This window comes from Ursus maritimus, unplaced genomic scaffold (assembly GCF_017311325.1).
Source record: "Ursus maritimus isolate PB19 unplaced genomic scaffold, ASM1731132v1 scaffold_9, whole genome shotgun sequence".
NCBI lineage: Eukaryota > Metazoa > Chordata > Mammalia > Carnivora > Ursidae > Ursus > Ursus maritimus.
In genome coordinates, this window is record NW_024427107.1 from 51,749,283 (window position 1) to 51,769,055 (window position 19,773).

At 36.3% G+C, this 19,773-nt stretch overlaps 1 long non-coding RNA gene across 3 annotated transcripts in view; it reads right to left on the bottom strand.

Moving 5' to 3' along the window:
• Nucleotides 1-19,773, bottom strand: part of LOC103661551 — a 106,571-nt gene that overhangs the window by 84,777 nt on the left and 2,021 nt on the right. For 2 of the 3 annotated variants that reach the window (XR_568166.2, XR_568167.2), the window contains exons 1-2: nucleotides 19,601-19,698; nucleotides 10,394-10,503 (exon numbers count right to left, since the gene is read on the bottom strand). This is a non-coding gene — a long non-coding RNA (uncharacterized LOC103661551). Of the gene's footprint in view, nucleotides 1-10,393; nucleotides 10,504-19,600; nucleotides 19,699-19,773 lie in introns of those variants that run through there. The other variant, XR_005833711.1, reaches the window with a different exon arrangement.

Here is a 19,773-nt window from a genome sequence, read left to right on the forward strand (position 1 = left end):
CATGACACGTCTCCAAAGGCAAGAGAAACAAAAGATAAAATGAACTTGTTGGACTTCATCAAGATAAAAAGCTTCTGCACAGCCAAGGAAACAGTCAAAAAAACTAAGAGGTAGCCCACAGAATGGGAGAATATATTTGCAAATGACGCTACAGATAAAAGACTGGTATTCAAGATCTACAAAGAACTTCTCATACTCAGTACATGAGAAACAAATAAACAGATCAAAAAATGGGCAGAAGATATGAACAGACACTTTTCCAATGATGACATACAAATGGCTAACAGACACATGAAAAAATGTTCAAAATCATTAGCCATCAGGGAAATTCAAATCAAAACCACACTAAGATATCACCTTACACCAGTTAGAATGGCAAAAATAGACAAGGCAAGAAACAACAATTGTTGGCGAGGATGTGGAGAAAGGGGATCCCTCTTACATTGTTGGTGGGAAAGCAAGTTGGTACAGCCACTCTGGAAAACAGTGTGGAGGTCCCTTAAAAAGTTAAAAATTGAGCTACCCTATGACCCAGCCATTGCACTACTGGGTATTTACCCCAAAGATACAGATGTAGTGAAGAGTAGGGCCATATGCACCCCAATGTTCATAGCAGCATTGTCCACAATGGCCAAAGCGTGGAAGGAACCGAGATGCCCTTTAACAGATGACTGGATTAAGAAGTTGTGGTCCATATATACAATGGAATATTACTCAGCTATCAGAAAGAACGAGTTCTCAACATTTGCTGCAACATGGACGGCACTGGAGGAGAGAATGCTAAGTGAAATAAGTCAAGCAGAGAAAGACAATTATCATATGATTTCTCTCATCTATGGAACATAAGAACTAGGAAGATAGGTAGCGGAAGAAAGGGATAAAGAAAGGGGGGTAGGGGCGCCTGGGTGGCACAGCGGTTGAGCGTCTGCCTTCGGCTCAGGGCGTGATCCCGGCGTTATGGGATCGAGCCCCACATCAGGCTCCTTCGGTATGAGCCTGCTTCTTCCTCTCCCACTCCCCCTGCTTGTGTTCCCTCTCTCGCTGGCTATCTCTATTTCTGTCAAATAAATAAATAAAATCTTAAAAAAAAAAAAAAGAAAGGGGGGTAATTAGAAGGGGGAATGAAGCATGAGAGACTATGGACTATGAGAAATAAACTGAGGTCCTCGGGGGGGTGGTGGGGGAATGGGATAGACTGGTGATGGGCAGTAAGGAGGGCATGTGTTGCATGGTGCACTGGGTGTTATACGCAAGTAATGAATCATCGAACTTTACATCAGAAACCAGGGATATACTGTATGGTGACTAACATAATAAAAAAACATTAAAATAAAAAAAAAAGAAAGGACATGCTTATTTGGTAAACTGGACTAAGCTATTTTCCTAACTAATCTGATATTACTTAGCACATAGTTTATAACTAGACTTTCCTCAGACTCTGATAAAGTAATTTGAAAGCTTTGGCCAATGTTTAAAAGTTCAGATGACTTCTGGTGATGAAGAGTAGCTATGGTGAACTAAAATTCTGTTCTGTATTTTTAAAGTTTCAGTTTAAAGAGCAGAGCACAGTGATAGGGCCAGTGGCAAACACAGGGTATTCTTCCTCTGGGGATGTCACTAGAGCTCCATCAATCAGCTTGATCATATTAACTGAATCATTGTTTCACTCATTGAGCCGGTGTGTTCACTGCCTAAAAATTCACAACTCTGCCAACTATGGCTACCACTATTATGGTGTGCTTTTTCTTGTTGGTTAATATCATGCTTTTTGCTAAGGAAAGCTATAGAACATTATTATTGAAATTTCTCTATTGTCAATTCAGGAAAATTCATCATGCTAGGGTTCTTTTTTTTTTTTTTTCATGTTGACATCCCTAAAGTATTTTACCCTGGGGATAAACTCAGGATCTGGCAAGAGCAATGAGCAGAAACATATTTTAGAAGGGAATCTAAATTTATACTACATGAAGTGAAAACTTCTGATTAAATATGCCTTTATTTCCTCATTCTCCTGAAGCTTCAATAAAGTAAGTAAAGGAATAAAAAGAAAACAAAAAAGAGTAACAAAAAATGAAGGGAGAGAAAGATGATGAGAGAATTCAACGGAATTCTCTGAGAGATGGAAAGCAGCTGGAGAGTGGTGTTCAGTAAAAGAAGCTATTAACATGGGTGCCTACATAGGAAGTATCTGTAAAAAAACATGCTTTTTGTCTTTTTCTTCCTTCTTTCTTTTTAGTCTAATTCACCCTACAGAATACTGGAAAGGTTTAGGACATTGAGGCATAACATACTGGGGAAGTTGATAATGAACTCAATGCTAAAAACAAAGAAAACTGTTGAAAGTAGCTAGATCCTCAGATTTTGTCTACTCCCCCACACTCCTAAGGTAAGTAATTCCTTCCCTATTTTCTCCCTACTTCTACCTTGGAAGATACAACTGTTTTAGCTTCTTGATAAATTACTACATCCAAGAGGCTTTGGACCAGGGACACTAATCAGTGTGAGGAATGGGATGGGAAATGGGGCTGAAGTCAAAAGGATTAAGTCCAAATTTTTGTACTGATTGGTGGGACTCTGGCCCCCTTCTCTACCCTGCTCCTGGAATATAGGTGTTGAGACATACTCACGCAGGTGGGAGAATAAAAGAATGCTTTTCTGGAGAACCAAATGACCCCAAAGAAAAGACCTAATGAAACAGACACTGAGAGATCCTAATTAAAAAAAAAAAAAAAAAAAAAGCAGGCACCCTATTCATCACAAACACATAGTGCTTCCATATAGCATTCTAGTATCTTATACTTAAATATAAAACAGACAGCTAAGTATCAGAAGACATTTGAGTAAAGTCTTCTATATGAAAGTTAGACACTAGAAAAGATAAGAGAAAATAAAATACTTAGAGCAAATAGAGACACTGAAAGGAGCAGATCATACGTTAAGGAATATTCTCAGAGAGATAACTGCTTATCTCTGATATCTGATATCTGCTTATCTCTGATAACTGATTATTGCTAGCTAAAACAAGAACAACATGCTATTAAAAAAAGAAGAGAACACGGAAGACTTGGAAATGAAAAATAAGATAGCCCAAAACACCAATTTAATAGATTTGGAAGATAATATTGAAGACATCTCCCAGATAGAACAGAAAGATCAAGGAGATGGGAAACAAGAGATGAAAAGCAAAGAACTTAGAGAATCCAACAAGGGATCTGACTAGCAAACAAAAAAAATGAAGGAAATGAAATCATCTGAAGAATTACACAAGAAAATTCCCCAGAACTGAAATGTGTAGAGAAGCCAGATTGGAACAGGGCATAGAAAAGAAATAAAAGCAGAGGAGGAAGAAATTGATAATTGAGCCCTCATAAAACAGTATTGAAAAAACGCAGTAAATTTAGACAAATGAATAACAAAAACTGTCAAATGAAAAGTTTAAGTAGTTACTAATTCCAGGAAGAAATGAAATGTTGTAGAGAAGGAGGGAAGAATTGCTCTACGACCTACAATGGCAAATGTATTTGGGTGTTTGATAAAGTAAACCCTATATAAAAAGGATGGGGAGAGCAGAAAAAAAGCACTGGCAGAGATACCACTGCTATACTGAGACAGCAGTAATCTATATTATTAAGAAATATAGAAATAGTGGGGAAAATGTATATTTAGAAGAATTCAGTGTTCGGTTTGGGAGAGGAAGATTGGCTTTATTATAATTTTAGTGAAATTTGCCTTAATAAAGACTGTGTACATATTTTGATGAAAATAAAAATCTAATTAACACAAAAAGGAAAATCTAAGATTATAACAAAGGGTAAATGAGACTGGAAAACAGCCAAAACTTATATATTTCATTTATATGTAAACTTTAAAAGAACTTTTAAATGTAAAGCTGGACTTCATTTATAATAGTTATTTTTAGTATGATCAAATAATATTTCTCTTATTTTCACATTATGTTAATGCCTTGATTTATGAAATTTACGACTTTGGCATCTTTACACTTACATATGTACTAACTTTTTAAAAACAAAAGAGATCCAAATGTCATACACATTCTACTAAGTGAATTACAGTAACTCTTTAAGAGTATTTCTCTGCAAAACTTTGTTTTCAAGTAAGACTAGGCTTACTTCCTACCTTAGTCATTGGTTGTAAGTAACAGAGAATCAGACAAACTAGCTAAGAAATGATGGGACATTCATTTAAAGGATAAAACACTATTTAAAAAACTTAGGGGCCAGTTTTTTGAGAGACTGGAACAAGGAATAAAACGCCATCAAGACCCAAGGCAGTTGATTTCATTCTCTCTATTCTCTCCTTCCAGGGCCAAAGGGACTCTCATTTCTTCATCTTTTTATGTGCCTGAACCAATATTTTCTTTTTCTATGGAGATTTCTGTGTTTCACTTATACAAGCCCAAACATGGTCACTCCAGGGTCAGCTTTACGTCCTCTTCCTAAATGGTCCAAAGTTGTCAAGTAGAATTTCTAAATTCTAATTCCAAATGCTTGGAAGATGAATCTGATTGGCTCAGCTTGAGTCAAGTACCCACAATTGATCCAATCAGCTGTGGGCTGTGTTTGGGGGAGCTGTCATGTGACCTGATACTCCCTGGCAGTTATTGTGGAAGGAGAGAAGAGATTGATAAGCAAATTGACTAACACACTTGCTTTACTTTTCAGCTAACTTGATAAGGACTCAGACGAGGTCTCTTTCCATCCCTAGCCCAGTTCCTCCAAACAAAATAGACACTTCAAACAAACTGGAGTGACTGACAGGTATCCCAAATGAAGTGGTGAAATGTGAAAAGTATAAAGAAGAATGTATGTCTTTTCTCCTGTTCTTGAACTTTTTTCACATGCATGCAAAATTCTAAATCAGGGAAGTTATAGGAAACTTCTTAGTCTTATTTTTCATCCCAGAGACATTCCCACAATTGACCAACATTTTAAGGCCAATATGATTGCCCGGTGATGTGAGTTGTTACTTGAAGATTTTCACTATGGCTGTTAATGGTATGAGAGTAGATCCTGTGTTACAGGAAAAGCTTTCCAGAATTTGTTTATGCTACTGTTGCTTTCCTTTTATTATAGGATTAAAAATTACATTTATATTTTCAACCATATGAAGCCAATTCTTGCATCCCCATCTATTTTATATCCTATGTAGAGAAGTATTAAGGAATGGGGTTGGGATGAATGATGGGCTGGAAGAAATACTTAGATTCTAATACACAAGGTATGTGAACTAGCATTATGTTAGCTCCCATTAAAATATCACATATGTTCCTTTCTTGATAACTGCTTTCATTTCCTTTTAAAGCTGAAAAAAAATAAAATTATGTTAAATGACACTTGTACCCTGGCTTTTTTCCTAAGGACATTAAGGAGAAATTTCAGAGAAGAGACAGAAGAAAAAAACCTTTTGTTAGCAGGGTTTATCAGTAGTGTTTTTTATGGGTAAAAGGGGTTTGGTTTTAGGTTATATGTTGGAAGAGATGTGAGAACAGGTGTGATTATAATCTCATTGCATTCCACATCTTCATAGACGGGTTAGTTTAGAGTAGGCAGTTGCTTATTTTATAAACTTATGAAACCATACAGGTTTCCTGGATATCTGGCTGAAAATTCAAGACAACTGCCTGCCGATTTCACAAATTTAAAGAGATGGATTTGTAAATGTGGATAAAAATGCAACAAATAGAAATTATCTTTGCTTCTCCCAAGATATTATTTTCAAATCTTTATCAGGCTTCTATTTAACTATCACCAAGGAAATATTACACAGTTTGCTAGATCATTCTGTACTAGAGCTGAATGATGAATGGAAAAGAAAATAGAACTAGTCTATGAAATGACGACTTCATTACAGTGATTATTTTTAACCATTTAAAGTTTATTTTTATTCATGTGTCAGGTATTGTGCTATGCTTTCAGCCATTTTCACATTTAATCTTCTTAATAACCCTCTGAGGTAGGTATTATTATCTTCTATCAAATGAGATTGCCAAGGACTTACGCCAGATCATGTTATGAACAATTGGTAAAGTCAGAAATCAAGTCAAAATTTTAGGATTCCAAGGAATATCACTGTTTTAAATATTAACTGCAATTGAAAAAAAACAACTTAATTGAGTTTCTTTTTTAGCAGTAACTGTGAGAAATGGCATGTCTGTATATTTGTGTCCTGTATTTATTCAGATCACTATTTGTGTGCCTACAATTTCATTTGAGTGTCTATTCCTTGGTGACAATTTCTTCAGAAACAATGGTCTCCTCATAGATTTATCCACTGGTAATTCAACGACATATTTCAGAAGCTCAGCTATCTGAGTCTTTCAACAGAAAGAGTTTTTATACTTTGAGTAATATAGACCTTTTATCCTCTCAAATTAAAAAAAATTTATTTATCTTTTCTAACTAAAAAATATTGTCTATTTAAGTTAACTCATGTAATTGTTCTAAAGTGACCATAATCTGAAACTGGGGAGAAGAACTCTCAGAATTAGACCAGTGTACTCTGGTTGAACTTTGGTTTTTCAGTTAATTGTGCTTAGCATGCAGCTCAGGTTGATAAGCATGTTTGTGTCGACACTAAAGTATCTACTTAGTGATATTATGCTGCCAATTATAACTGTTTTTATAAGTAATAAACCAAATTTAACTCCTGATAGTTTAAAAATATTTGACTCCCATCATTAACATTTCTCAAAAAATGATATTATCAACATCATTTTGTTTTTCATTTCCTAACATTTTTAGAATGGGAAAACTTTCGTTCAAGATTAATGGTTAAAGGTGTTATTAGCTATTCACGAATTAAATGAAAACCTGCAAGACCAGCTTACATTTTAAAAAATATATAGTGTAAGTGTGACCTTTTATGCCCTATACTCATACTGAATCAGGCTAGATTAATAATAATCATAAATACCATTTTTAGCTACTCAGTTATTCCTTAAATTAATATATTAGGTGGTATCATAATTGGGACAGCCAATACATTAAAATAGATTACTTTTCACAAGTCAGATTATACATGTTGTGCATTTCAAACCTGAGTTAAATGTATTGCTCTTTTATTTTCAAAGAATGCTGATGAGGCAAAAAACACAACGTAAAAAAAGCATAATTCATCTTGAGAGTTTACAATGTATAGAGATCTATAATTCATGAGATTTCTAATCTTTATTCCTACATATGGATATTGTTTGACGTATTTTATTGAGAGGCTGGACTTTAGCTGTGAAACTTACTTATGAAATTGTTTTATAACAAAAAATAACATGATTTTACTTTCACTATTCTATTCGGTGTACTACTGTAAGAAAAAATGTACTAAAATCAGAATATTAAGGCCTCTTTTTTTCCCTCAGGTCAGCAAGGAAATTATAATACATAGCAAAATAAAAATAAGAAGAAAGCAGATTTGTGAAGGCACAAGTCAGATTCAGAAATCTCTCTTTGCCCGAAGCATTACAAAAGACACAGCATGAAGGCAGACTCTTTAAGGGAGTCTCCTGTGTCATCAAGGGTCTAGATTACATCATCACTGATTTCATCTTTTCCATCTCCTAATTTTAATGTCTTTGCTTTCTCAAAGGCTGCTGTAATTTATCCCATGGGTTCTCAAAATAAGTGACATTTAAAATAGAAATATGGCTTCTGTGTTTTATTGTCTCAGCCATTTGTCGATACCACACCTATTTGCAGAGATAAATACCTTCTGCTCCAGAAATGAAAATGCTCTTTACATGTCCACTGTTTTGTCAAGAATTTTTGTGATTTGTAAAATGAAACACTAATAATACATTTGTGCTTCTTTAGTGTAAAACTTAATCAAAATGAACTTTGTTGAATGAAATGAAATGCTAATGAAAATGCTCTTTACGTGTCCACTGTTCTGTCAAGAATTTTTGTGATTTGCAAAATGAAACACTAATAATACATTTGTGTTGCTTTAGTGTAAAACTTTTTTTTTTTTAAGATTTTATTTATTTATTCGACAGAGATAGAGACAGCCAGCGAGAGAGGGAACACAAGCAGGGGGAGTGGGAGAGGAAGAAGCAGGCTCATGGCAGAGGAGCCCCATGTGGGGCTCGATCCCACAACGCCAGGATCACGCCCTGAGCCGAAGGCAGACGCTTAACCGCTGTGCCACCCAGGCGCCCCGCTTTAGTGTAAAACTTAATCAAAATGAATTTGGCTGAATTTATGAGACAAGAGCTATATTCAACATAAATTTGCCAGAAATGTTTTGCATCATGTGATACTTCAACTATAATTTTATTTTTCTTCTTAGCTCAGCCTGGAGCAACCCTTCCCCAAGCATGTTTTAAAGACAAACAAAATTACAGTAGTTCTTACTTTCTAATATGTTCACTCCTTCAGGGATTTACTGGGAAAGAGTAAAAAATCTTTAAGAGGATAGTTAAGTCCCGGCTGTGAATCATGTGCCAAGATGTTCAATGACTTTTTTTTCTTTAAAGACATAGATAGTAAGAATAGGAAACCAAGTGTTAGCTACTTGGGAGTGTTTCATTAAAAAAAAAAATCTAGAATTTCCCACTTTGAACATAGGTGAGTTACCATTTCAAATTATTTATCTGAGAATAGGAGGGATTTAAGAAGTTTTCAGCAGTTCTCAAAAGTGTCTGCCATGTGGTGCCAATTCAGGTAGAAGCTGTCACTGGTTTCTGGTAAAGAAGTTAAATTTACTCCTTTTCAGGGACTGTTCCTACTGAATCCTATAACTCCTTAGGTGTTAAAATAGCAACTTTAAGATGAAATTATGTGAAGCTAAATTATAGTTATTACTTTTAATGTCCTCACTTAGCAAAATAAAAAGTTGGCAACTTATACTGGCTCCTTTACCTTTTTCCTGGAAATTTTACTGGTTCATAAAACCCTAAATCAGTGAGCATTGATCTAATGGAGCTTCTGCCCTTCCATAAATAATTATTGAGTCTTTGGGGACAGATCATGAACATGACACACAGATGTTGAATGGAGCTTAGAGTCTAGTCATAGACACAAATGATGATATATAATGATTATAACACAGTGGGATAAGTGCTTTTAGGGAGAGGAAATACTGGAGCATATGAGCAGGGCACCTAACCCCGAAGGGGGGAAGTCAGGCAAAGATCTCTCCAGGAAAGAGATACAAAATATGAAGTATAGTATATTGGCTTTGTGAGGAAAGTACCGTTTTCAAGATGTCTAGGTACTTGGAAAATCAAACCAAAGTGTTACTTTATCATCATGGAATCAGAGCAAAGAGCCATTAACTAAAGCCTGTTAAACTTTGATGAAATAATCACGTCCCAGCTAATATAATAGTTCTTTAGCGGGCAGACATTAATTTCTCTAGAGACAGGGCAGTGGGATAACATTTTTAGGTTAAGAAGTGATATTCTCTTTCTCTGCCCATCTCTCTGAGAGTGAAACTTGCCTCACCGTCCTCCAGGCCCTGAATTACTGTCTCTGGGAGAGAGTGTCAGGGGAGAAAACTGGGAAGTCAGGAACCTCATCTCTTTGGCTTTGGTTTTCAAAACTCATCAGAGAGGATATACGTAGGTGCCTCTGGAAAAATCACAAGACAATTCTTGGGGAATAAAGCACTGAGACTGCAGGGGTACTTCTCTTGAGACTGAAATATTGCTCTCATAGGGTTGGGGAATGGAGGCAGGAGTGGTAAGGAAGATGAGCCTCAAGGGGAGCTGATAAAATTCAAGTTTAGAGGCTCCAAGGGAGAGAAGCCGTATTGTCTAGTCAGGGTGTTAAGGAGGTGAGAGCACCCAGAACAAATAAAAGATTGGAAGTAATGCAGAGGGAGGGAACCTCAAATTCCCATGTGATTCAAAAGTAGTTAGGAGAGCCACAACACCTGGAGGTGCTTGTGGAGGGAAACAAGGGCTGTAGTGCTAACTGGAAGACCAGGTGGGCTTCTCAAAGCCTCGAGACTACATAAGCATGACTGATATATAATTGGTATGGCTGTACCGGTTTATAAGTTATCAAAGTACTTTACATTCACTGATAAATAGCCATTTACCCAGAATCACCTACCCTCCCCAAACAAAGAGTAATGCCTGGGATAGCAGAGGAGGCTTCAGGATGCTGTGTAAGCAATAAGCCACTGTCTGCATCCTTTCTGATTTTTTTGGTGTATTAAGTTACCTGTTGTTGTATAAGAATTCATTCCCCAAACTGGCAGCTTAAAGCAATAATAAACATTTGTTCTCTCACACAGTTTCCATGGGTCAGGAATTTGGCAACAGCTTAGCTGAGCTGTTCAGGCTAAATGTATCTCATGAGTCTGCCGTCACAATGTCAGCTGGGTCTGAAGTCTTGACTGGGGATGGAGGACCAATCGAAGATATGTCACTTACATGGCTTGCAAGTTGCAGGAGACCTCAGTTCCTCACTACACGTATCTCTCTCTGTAAAGCTGCATGATTGTCTTCATGACATGGGAGCTTTCTTCCCCAGAATGAGTGATCTAAGAGAGAGCAAGGCAGAAGACACAATACCTTTTATGACAGCCTCAAAAGTTGCACTGCATCATTTCTGAAATATCTTATTGATAACACAGGTCACCCCTATTCAATGTGGGAAAGACTCATATAGGGTGTGCTAACCAGAAGGTGAAAATCATTGGGGACCATCTTAAAGGATACTACCACAGTCAGTGACCTTGCCCTATGGTTAGTTCAACATTCTAAACATCACTTTCACACAAGTCAGAGTAGTCTTGAAAAAGGAGAAGGCAGCAAGGCAGGGGCAAGTTTCAACCTGAGATTAAATTTTTGTCTTCCTCCAAGAAGGTACCCCAATTAGAAATTTAGTTTTATAAAAATGCAATTTCATTCTTGCACAACTGAATTTGTGCATTGAGATTCATAGCTTCTGTATTCCATGTGGCTAGTTTTTCCCTGAAAATAACTGCCAAAGTTTTGTTCACCAATACTCTTCTGTTGCTTTAATTCTTTCTTTAAAAGGTACAATCCCTCAATAACTTTGCTATTCATTTGAGTCTGAGAAGCACTCTGCCTTCTTCCATTAGGTACTGCTTTCATTATATCATTCATTCTGGCAGCCCAGGATATGGAGCACCTGTAATATCGTTTCTAGAAGGGCATCTGTGCAGCACAGCAAATGCTAACTAGGACTGCCTTGGCGTTCAGTAGGAAGAAGTACAGGTTGACAGTGAGGGTCTTTGAATTTATGCACCATTCATATTTCAGACCTGTAATCAATTTTCTGTTTTGGGGGGCAAGTATTAACAAAAATGGCCTTGCTTAAGTTTATTAACAAGCAATCATCAATGATAGTATGGCAGCTATCCAGTGAATTATCAAGGGACAATGTGAGCACAGTATCTTTGGAATTTTCAGTACTTCACGGAGATCTTGAGTTACAGAATTTTAGAAATGCTGCCATTTTTCAGAGTTATACTGTTATTCTTGGAAAGATGTTTAAAAATTCTAAATTACTTGTATATACTTGGAATCTGACTGAAAAAAAAGAAATATGAAATCCTAGGTAATTTATCAAAGGTAGTAGCATTAATTCCCTTTCCAAGAAAATAGTGAATAATTCCTGATTAGTGTCTCATAAACAAATGAGCAAATTTTCAGGTCTCTGTGGGCTATTTATAATCTACCATGTCTTTTCTTCAATGCAAAGCAACCACTGCTGAGCTATTAATCATATACTAGAAGAAGATATTCTGTGGAGTTGAAATAAAATTTCCACATGTCTAAAAGCTATGTTAAATAGCTTTGCAATCTAGCTAGTATTTCAGGAGACCTACTTCTCAACAAAAATGGAAGATTACACCCAGAATGGAATAATAATAACAATGCTACTGTGGCAGCAAGGGAAGTGTACTGTTAGAATCTCCCTTCAAGAAAGAACTTCCTATTCAACTGCAAGGAGTGCAAGACAGCTGACAGCTTCCAGCTCTTTAAGGCTTCAAAATTCATCTCAGCTTCTGAGCTGGGGCCACAATCTTCCAGGCAGCCCCCATTCAATGACTGAACATGTGAGGGTTCTAGGGCCTGACCATTTCTACCCAGTGCAGTACTCTAACGGGTAATCTTTGCTCAGGAGCTTTTCTCCTTGAAATGGCTAATACTCTGTCACATCTAAATCGTGGCGTGAGGCTCTTACTGTCCAATCCAGCTTCGTATTCTCTTTTCTTTCACAGGCATCAAATATGCTTCGTGGTCTGAAAGCTTTCCCTGCTCAAGCTTTCCCTTCCCAGAGTACCAAAATGACAAAGCTATTTTTTACTAAGATCCTACTCTGTGAAGGAGTGTATCATAGTGTGTTTGGGAAAGTTATTTAACCTCTCTGAACTGTTCCTTCATCTGGAAAGTGGAGTTGTTGTTTGAAATAATCTACAAAGAGCAATTTGTGAAGTGCCAGTATACAGTAAGTACTCAATAGTTGGTATATAATACTGAGTATTATTATACCACATGCCAAACTCTGTGTGAGAAATTCCCAGTTTATTACTTGCAATCTTTGTTATAATCAGCAAGTATTAATACGCTTATTCAACATATAAGGAAACTAGGATTCAATGAAATTAAAATAACTTGCTCAAATTGCTTAATTACATAGCTAGAATGAGCAACCTTGGGTTAAAACCCAGCAAGTTCCGCAAAAGGGAGCAATGTACATGTATATCGGCAAATAATCCGCTGCTGTTACCTCGGAACGTAAGGAAACTCCGTGCCCTCCATGACATGGTATGTACAATTTGTAGTTAATACAAATTACTTTGGGGACTCTTTCATAACTGTCAAGTCTGTACATTTAATTCCATTACATATGTGACACTAGAATCTGTCAATGGGTGTCTAAGACTAAGCATTTGTCTAAAAGCTTAGAAGAGCAATGTATAATGTCATTACCAGTCTCTGATGAGTACTGGTCAGTTACTCTCATAGAATGGCTCTCAAACTGGGTTTGTCTGATGTTTTCTCAAGATTAGATTGAGGTTATTTTTAATATTCCATAATCTTGCTATTGCTAGAAAAACTGCGTCAATTGAAATCATTCCTCTCTGACTGTTGTGGTTCCCACCCCACCCAAAGAAATGCTCAAGTCCATTATTAAAAGATGCAAAAGAATCTGTAATGGAAACATAATGGCTGAAGGAAGTTAAAATACTATTTTGCTCAAAAAATTTTTAGTGAGGTGGCAGCAATTTGAACTGAGTGGCAGTTTTTGATGCACACTTAATACTGTTCTTAACTCACAGTTTCAAGATAAAGAACTACAATAAGACCTTACACCTGTCAGAATGGTTAAACTCGAAAAGACAAGAAATAACAAGTGTTGGTGAGGATGTGAAGAAAAAGGAACCCTTGTGCACTGTTGGTGGGAAGGTAAATTGGTGCAGCCACTGTAGAAAATAGCATGGAGGTTTCTCAAAAATAGTATATAATTACCATATGATCCAGTAATTCCACTACGGGTATTTACCCAAAGACAGAGAAAACACTAATTCAAAAAGATATATGCACCCCTATGTTTACTGCAGCATTATTTACAATAGCCAAAGTATGGAAGCAATCCAAGTGTCCATCCATAGACAAATGGATAAAGAAGATGTGGTATATATGCACAATGGAATATTACTAAGCCATAAAAAGAATGAGATCATGCCATTCACAACACCATAGATGGACCTAGAGGATATAATGCTAAGTGAAATAAGACAGAGAAAGACAAATACCATATGATTTCACTCATATGTGGAATCTAAGAAACAAAGGAAATAGGAAACAAACAAAAAGATTCTTAAATACAGAGAATAAACAAATGAGCGACTACCAGAGAGGAGGTAGGTAGGGGGTTGGGTGAAATAAAGGTGATTAAGAATACACTGCTTATGATGAGCACTGAGTAATATACAGAATTGTTGAATCATTGTATTGTACACCTGAAATTAATATAACACTATGCTGATTATACTTCAATTAAAAAAATAATTTTAGGGGCACCTGCGTGACTCAGTTGGTTGTGTCTGCCTTCGGCTCTGGGGAGTCTGCTTTTCCCCCTGCCCCTTATCCCGCTCATGTCCTCTCTCTCAAATAAATAACATCTTAAAAAAAAAAAGAATTTTAACTACAATTTAAAAAATTATGTTACATATGTTTAAAAAATATTTGAGATTGTGGTGCTTCTGCAGGTATGAGATAGAGATAGATGAAGCTGGTAGAATGGATTTAGGGGTTGGGCAGTTTTCTTAGTGGAATTCTGCCAGGAAACTGGTCTTTTCTCCAAACAAATCCATGGGGTTGACTAAGTACACCCTCCTATGTGCAAAAAAGCATATGACTTTGACCTGAAAGATAAGATGGACATTTTGTGTCTGGTGTTGCTATTGGCATTTAAGTGAATTCTGCCCAAGAGTGGTCAGCATGACCATAGAAAGAAAAAGATGACCAGTAAAGGAAATGAACTTGTGGCCTGATGGCAAGGGTAAGATACATCAGAACTACAGGTCTGAATAAACAACTTAAGGCACTTGAGGCTAGAGTGATGCTAACAAATCACAGAAGAGAGACTGTAGAAAAATGAAAATTATTAATTGTAACAGAATAACATGTATTTAGAAAAAATGTATGTTAATATTCAGTATATACATTTTTAAAGATTTTATTTATTTATTTATTTGAGAGAGAGAGAGAGAGAGAGCGAGCACAAGCAGGGTTGGGAGGAGGGCAGCGGGAGAGGGAGAAACAGACTTCCTGCCAGGAAATATTATGACGCAGGGAGCCCTACACAGGACCGGACGCAGGACTCCATCCCAGGACCCTGAGATCACAGTCTGAGCTGAAGGGAGATGCTTAACTGACTGAGCCACCCAGGCGCCCCAATATTCAGTATATTTTTGTGTGAGCTTACCCATAATGCAATTTATTTCTTGTGAATAAATACTTTTTTGAACATTTTTCAAGTAAAGTATTCAGTTATAGTTCTACTGTAGAAAATGGAGTCTAATTGGGCTCCATAAACCATCAGGTCACTGTGATAGTTCATAGACCCTCCCGGATGTTTGGTACACAAAAGGAATATTTACAAAAATACAGTTTTGCACAAAGACTGCTACATATACACAGATGTATGTGTGTATGAGAACAGAATATACACTTTGGAGAAATTAAATAAATATCATTTGAAAAAGTAGACTTTTAAGTATGGTTATAAATCTTAAAAAGAAACAGCTCTAATTTATTGTTCATGTGGGAGAAATTCTGGGTGTACTCTTTCTGGATGTACTTTCCTTTTCACTGTTACAACTATGGCACAGAGGGGTAATTATCAGTTTGTGAATTCTGTGAAAGGACCAAAGTGATCTCACTGGAAAGGTTTCCCAGAGACTCTCCTTTGCTTTCTAAAATAATATAACTGGATGTGAAATGAACTGCCGGCACATTTTAAAACATATATTGCAAATGATGGCAAAGTTGGAAAAACTAGAAGTGCCTAAATGCTATAGTTGTGCCAGCAAATGGGGTATAGGCTCTTGTGTTTGGCGGGTGGGACATATCAAATTATATAATCTTTTAAAAATGTAATAAAAAATATTCAGAAGGTTTCTAAAACAACTCCCTGTTAATCTGGCTTTTGGTAAATAAAACTCTAAGGAAAACTTCCTTCCAAATGTGAATGTGTCACAGTGAAAAATCTATCGACATGGAATGAAGATGAAATAAGTAATATTTTCCCTTAAATACAAAGGGATTTATGGCTATGATTCACTAATTAGAAACAATAACATGATTTAAAAGGTATAGTAAATTTTATATGAGACTTGTAGTGAGACCAATTTACTTTCATGGATAATTGTCACAGTAAATAGAGGTTATAAACAGTGCTACATAATGTGGAATATTTTAATTCAGTATGATTAAGACAGAACAAAGCAAACAGTAGATTCTAAATAATGATGACGATGTTGGATATCGCAAAATCAATTCAAATGGTATTTTGCTGTCTTGTTAAATGATGTCCATTTTGTAAATGCCATAATGTTTATTACATCTAAAAAGTTGCTTTAGTCTTTCATAATGTCTGAAGATATTAATTGAAGTAAGTAAACTTTGACCATAAAAGAGAAGCACTCCAAAGGGCTTTGTAGGCCAATATGGCTTGATAAATAAAGCTTAACCCACCTCAAAGATAATGTAGGCTTATTCAAAGTTATTCCTTTCTGACTCTAATTCATTCTGACGTATTAGCATTCTAACTATTCAAACATAAGCTTGTAAAAAAAAATGAAAGCATGTCATAGACCACATTCATATGCTTTTTTCATTGTTTTACTGAGACCATTAAATGAGATAGTTATTTCCCATGATGTCTAACATGGCATAATCTAATATTTGGCTGCTTGGATATTTCCTTGATACTTGTCACCAATACTGGGCAGTGTTCAATCAGAGAAATTGGATTAAATATTTTTAACATACATGAATGAAAATTTTTTCAAAGTAGTGAGAGATAAAATTTTGAAAATATTTTATAAAAGTAGATTTATAGAAAGTATGATTGATGTTCATGTTTTCAGGGTTATGATTTTATCTATAGAAGATATTTCATTTTTTATTTACACTTATAATTACATTATAAAATGTTAAAGAAAAATAAAGACGTTTTGTTACTGATATACCAGTTTTTTCCTGGCCTGAGGAGGGCAAGTTTTATTAGACACCCGCAATGTTACAATATGTAAACATACAGTCACTTTCCCCACTTCAGAAATTATTGGTAAAAAATTTTCCCTTAAATATATTTTTCCTGTAAATAGTTCATCTTTTATCTATGATTTAAACAGCATACTTCCTTCATATGTATTTCCCATCTTTGCTACCTACTAGTGGCAAGAACTTGAGCAAACCATTTTACTTCAGGGCCTCAGATTAGGAAACATATACAAAGTCCATTTGTTTTTCAAAGTATGGGCATTACCCCATTAATAGGTTGCAACTAGTGTTTTTATAAAAAAAGTGAAATTGAATCAATTTGAATAGAAAATATAGAGGGTAAATACATCATAAGGCTAGTTTTTTTTGGTTTCAGTTTTATATATACGTATGCATGCTGTGTGATGTAAAATGTCTTCCTTCATATAGGTTGCAGGCAAAGAAGTTTGAAAAATATAGTTCTAATGATTTATAAATACTGTCTAAGTAAAAAATGAAATCATTCTAGTTTCCAGCTCAGAAATTCTGAAAATGACCTCCTTTAACATACTGTCGTATTAAGACTTTATAAATAAATGAATGAATGAAATACCGAATAAATGTACAAATGAAACCATCCCAGGCCTCGCACTTCGCTCCTCCATTCCCATGGAAGTACTAGTCCTTTGGCTATATATACTGCTTACATGCTGATGACTCCCAAATTCTCCCCTGAGATCCAGTTCTGCTTTCTTGACATATTCACTTAGATAGCTAATATGCATCTCTAACTTAACATATCCTGAAGAGAACTCTGGGTTCCTGCCACCATGCCCCCAACTTGACCTTCCCCACTGCAGTTGATGAAACTATCCACCTAGTTGCACAAACTAAAATTCTAGGAAGTATTGTTGATTCCCCACCCTATATGCAGTCTGTCAGCAAATTCTGTATTCTACTTCCAAAACTTCCCGCACTTAACATACTGTCGTATGGTTTACTGCCTGAGAGACACTAGCAGCTAGTTATAAGGGCATTTAGCTGAAATGACTAGAGAATATTTACTCCCTTAATTAGTTGTAACTAACAATATCCATTGTAAGTATTTAAAAGGCACCTCGTTGGGCTTTCACCACCTCAAAAAATCCAACAAAATGTTAGGGATAAACAATTTAATACAAATATTAATTTGTAGATGTATGTCACAAATACATATGCCACATACTGTGGTAAGGGGCTGGGGATGTAAAATGAACTGGTATAGTCTCAAACTGACTATGTTTAAAATTTTTAGGAAAATGTTAGATATAAAAAGAGAACATCCTATCCATAATCAGGGAGAAGAGATCATATGTGCCCTACTATGAAATATTATCCTAATAATCACTAACAGAAGTTGTTATTTTTTGAGTATCTAATTCACTCATTCAATAAACATTTACTGTATGCCAGGTGTTTTTCTAGGTTGGATGTTCCAAGGTTAAAATGACAAAGTCCATACTCTCAAGGAAATTATATAACAATGAAAAATACAGAAAATAAGTAAACAAAAGAAATCAAACTGGTAAGTGTCATAACAATGTAATAGACATTAACTAGGAGCTACTTGTTATTGGATAGTCAACAAAGGCCCCCCATATAAGTAGATAGTAGTTTTAAGTAAAACTGAGATATAAAAAACAAAAAGAAAAGAGCCAAAGATATGGAGAAGAACATTCCAAGAAAAGGGATAATGGGCAAATGCTACCCAAAGCAGATAGGAGCTTGAAATGTTTTAGGAATAGGAAGTAGGTCAGAATGGCTGGAATCTAGTGAAGAAAGAATGGTAGATGATTTAAGAGATGTAGGAGAGAGCCACACTGGTTAAAGCCCTGTGAACTGTGGTAAAGTGTTTAGAGTATATTTTTATTGCCTGGAGGAGTCATTTGAGGGCCACAGGCAAAGGACTTCTGTAGTCTGATTTTTTTTTAAGACAGTAGGGGGACTGTATAGAAAATAGATTTTACACAGCAGGAATGAAACTAACATGGTTAAGGGGCTATTAAGGTGAGAGATGGTTGTGGCTTAAAATGAAGTAGTAGCAGTGGAGATATAAATAGATTTTGGGAAAGTTTTGGAAGTAGAATACAGAATTTGCTGACAGACTGCATATAGGGTGGGGAATCAACAATACTTCCTAGAATTTTAGTTTGTGCAACTAGGTGGATAGTTTCATCAACTGCAGTGGGGAAGGTCAAGTTGGGGGCATGGTGGCAGGAACCCAGAGTTCTCTTCAGGATATGTTAAGTTAGAGATGCATATTAGCTATCTAAGTGAATATGTCAAGAAAGCAGAACTGGATCTCAGGGGAGAATTTGGGAGTCATCAGCATGTAAGCAGTATATATAGCCAAAGGACTAGTACTTCCATGGGAATGGAGGAGCGAAGTGCGAGGCCTGGGGATGGTTTCATTTGTACATTTATTCGGTATTTCATTCATTCATTTATTTATAAAGTCTTAATGCGTTTTCAAATCTAGAGTGGCAGACAGTGATTCAGATCGGCAAGGAGACAGTCATGTGAACAGTAAGAAGTCCTCGGTCACACACACATAATGTGCAAAGACAGAATCCCGCTTAGTCCCTCACAAAGATTTTTAAAAAAATTTGGAGTGTATCAGTCTAGTCGAACATTCAAAGGAAAATGGAAAGCAAATCCCACTAAGGAAGGAGGAAAGTTGGGAGCAAATAAAGGATTGGAGAAGAACGTCACGTAGCGCATGAAGAGAACAAGGTACTGATTAGGGAGTGGGAAGAGAATGAATACACCTATATAGAAAAAAATGAAAAACTGGGAGTTGCGCATATTAAAAAAAACCAGCATCTGCTAAAAAATCCCCGATAAAACAGTCACCTCAAACCACGCCGGCTCCACCTTCCAGCGCCTAGCCACGGCGTCCTCACAGTCCAAGAACGCTGCTCGCCGCCCAACTCGCCCCGCCCCCTTCCCCAACAGCCCCTCCGCAGAGCCGCGTGCACGTGCGCAGCGATTCCCGCCCCCTTCCCTCTCTCGACCAATGAATAGTG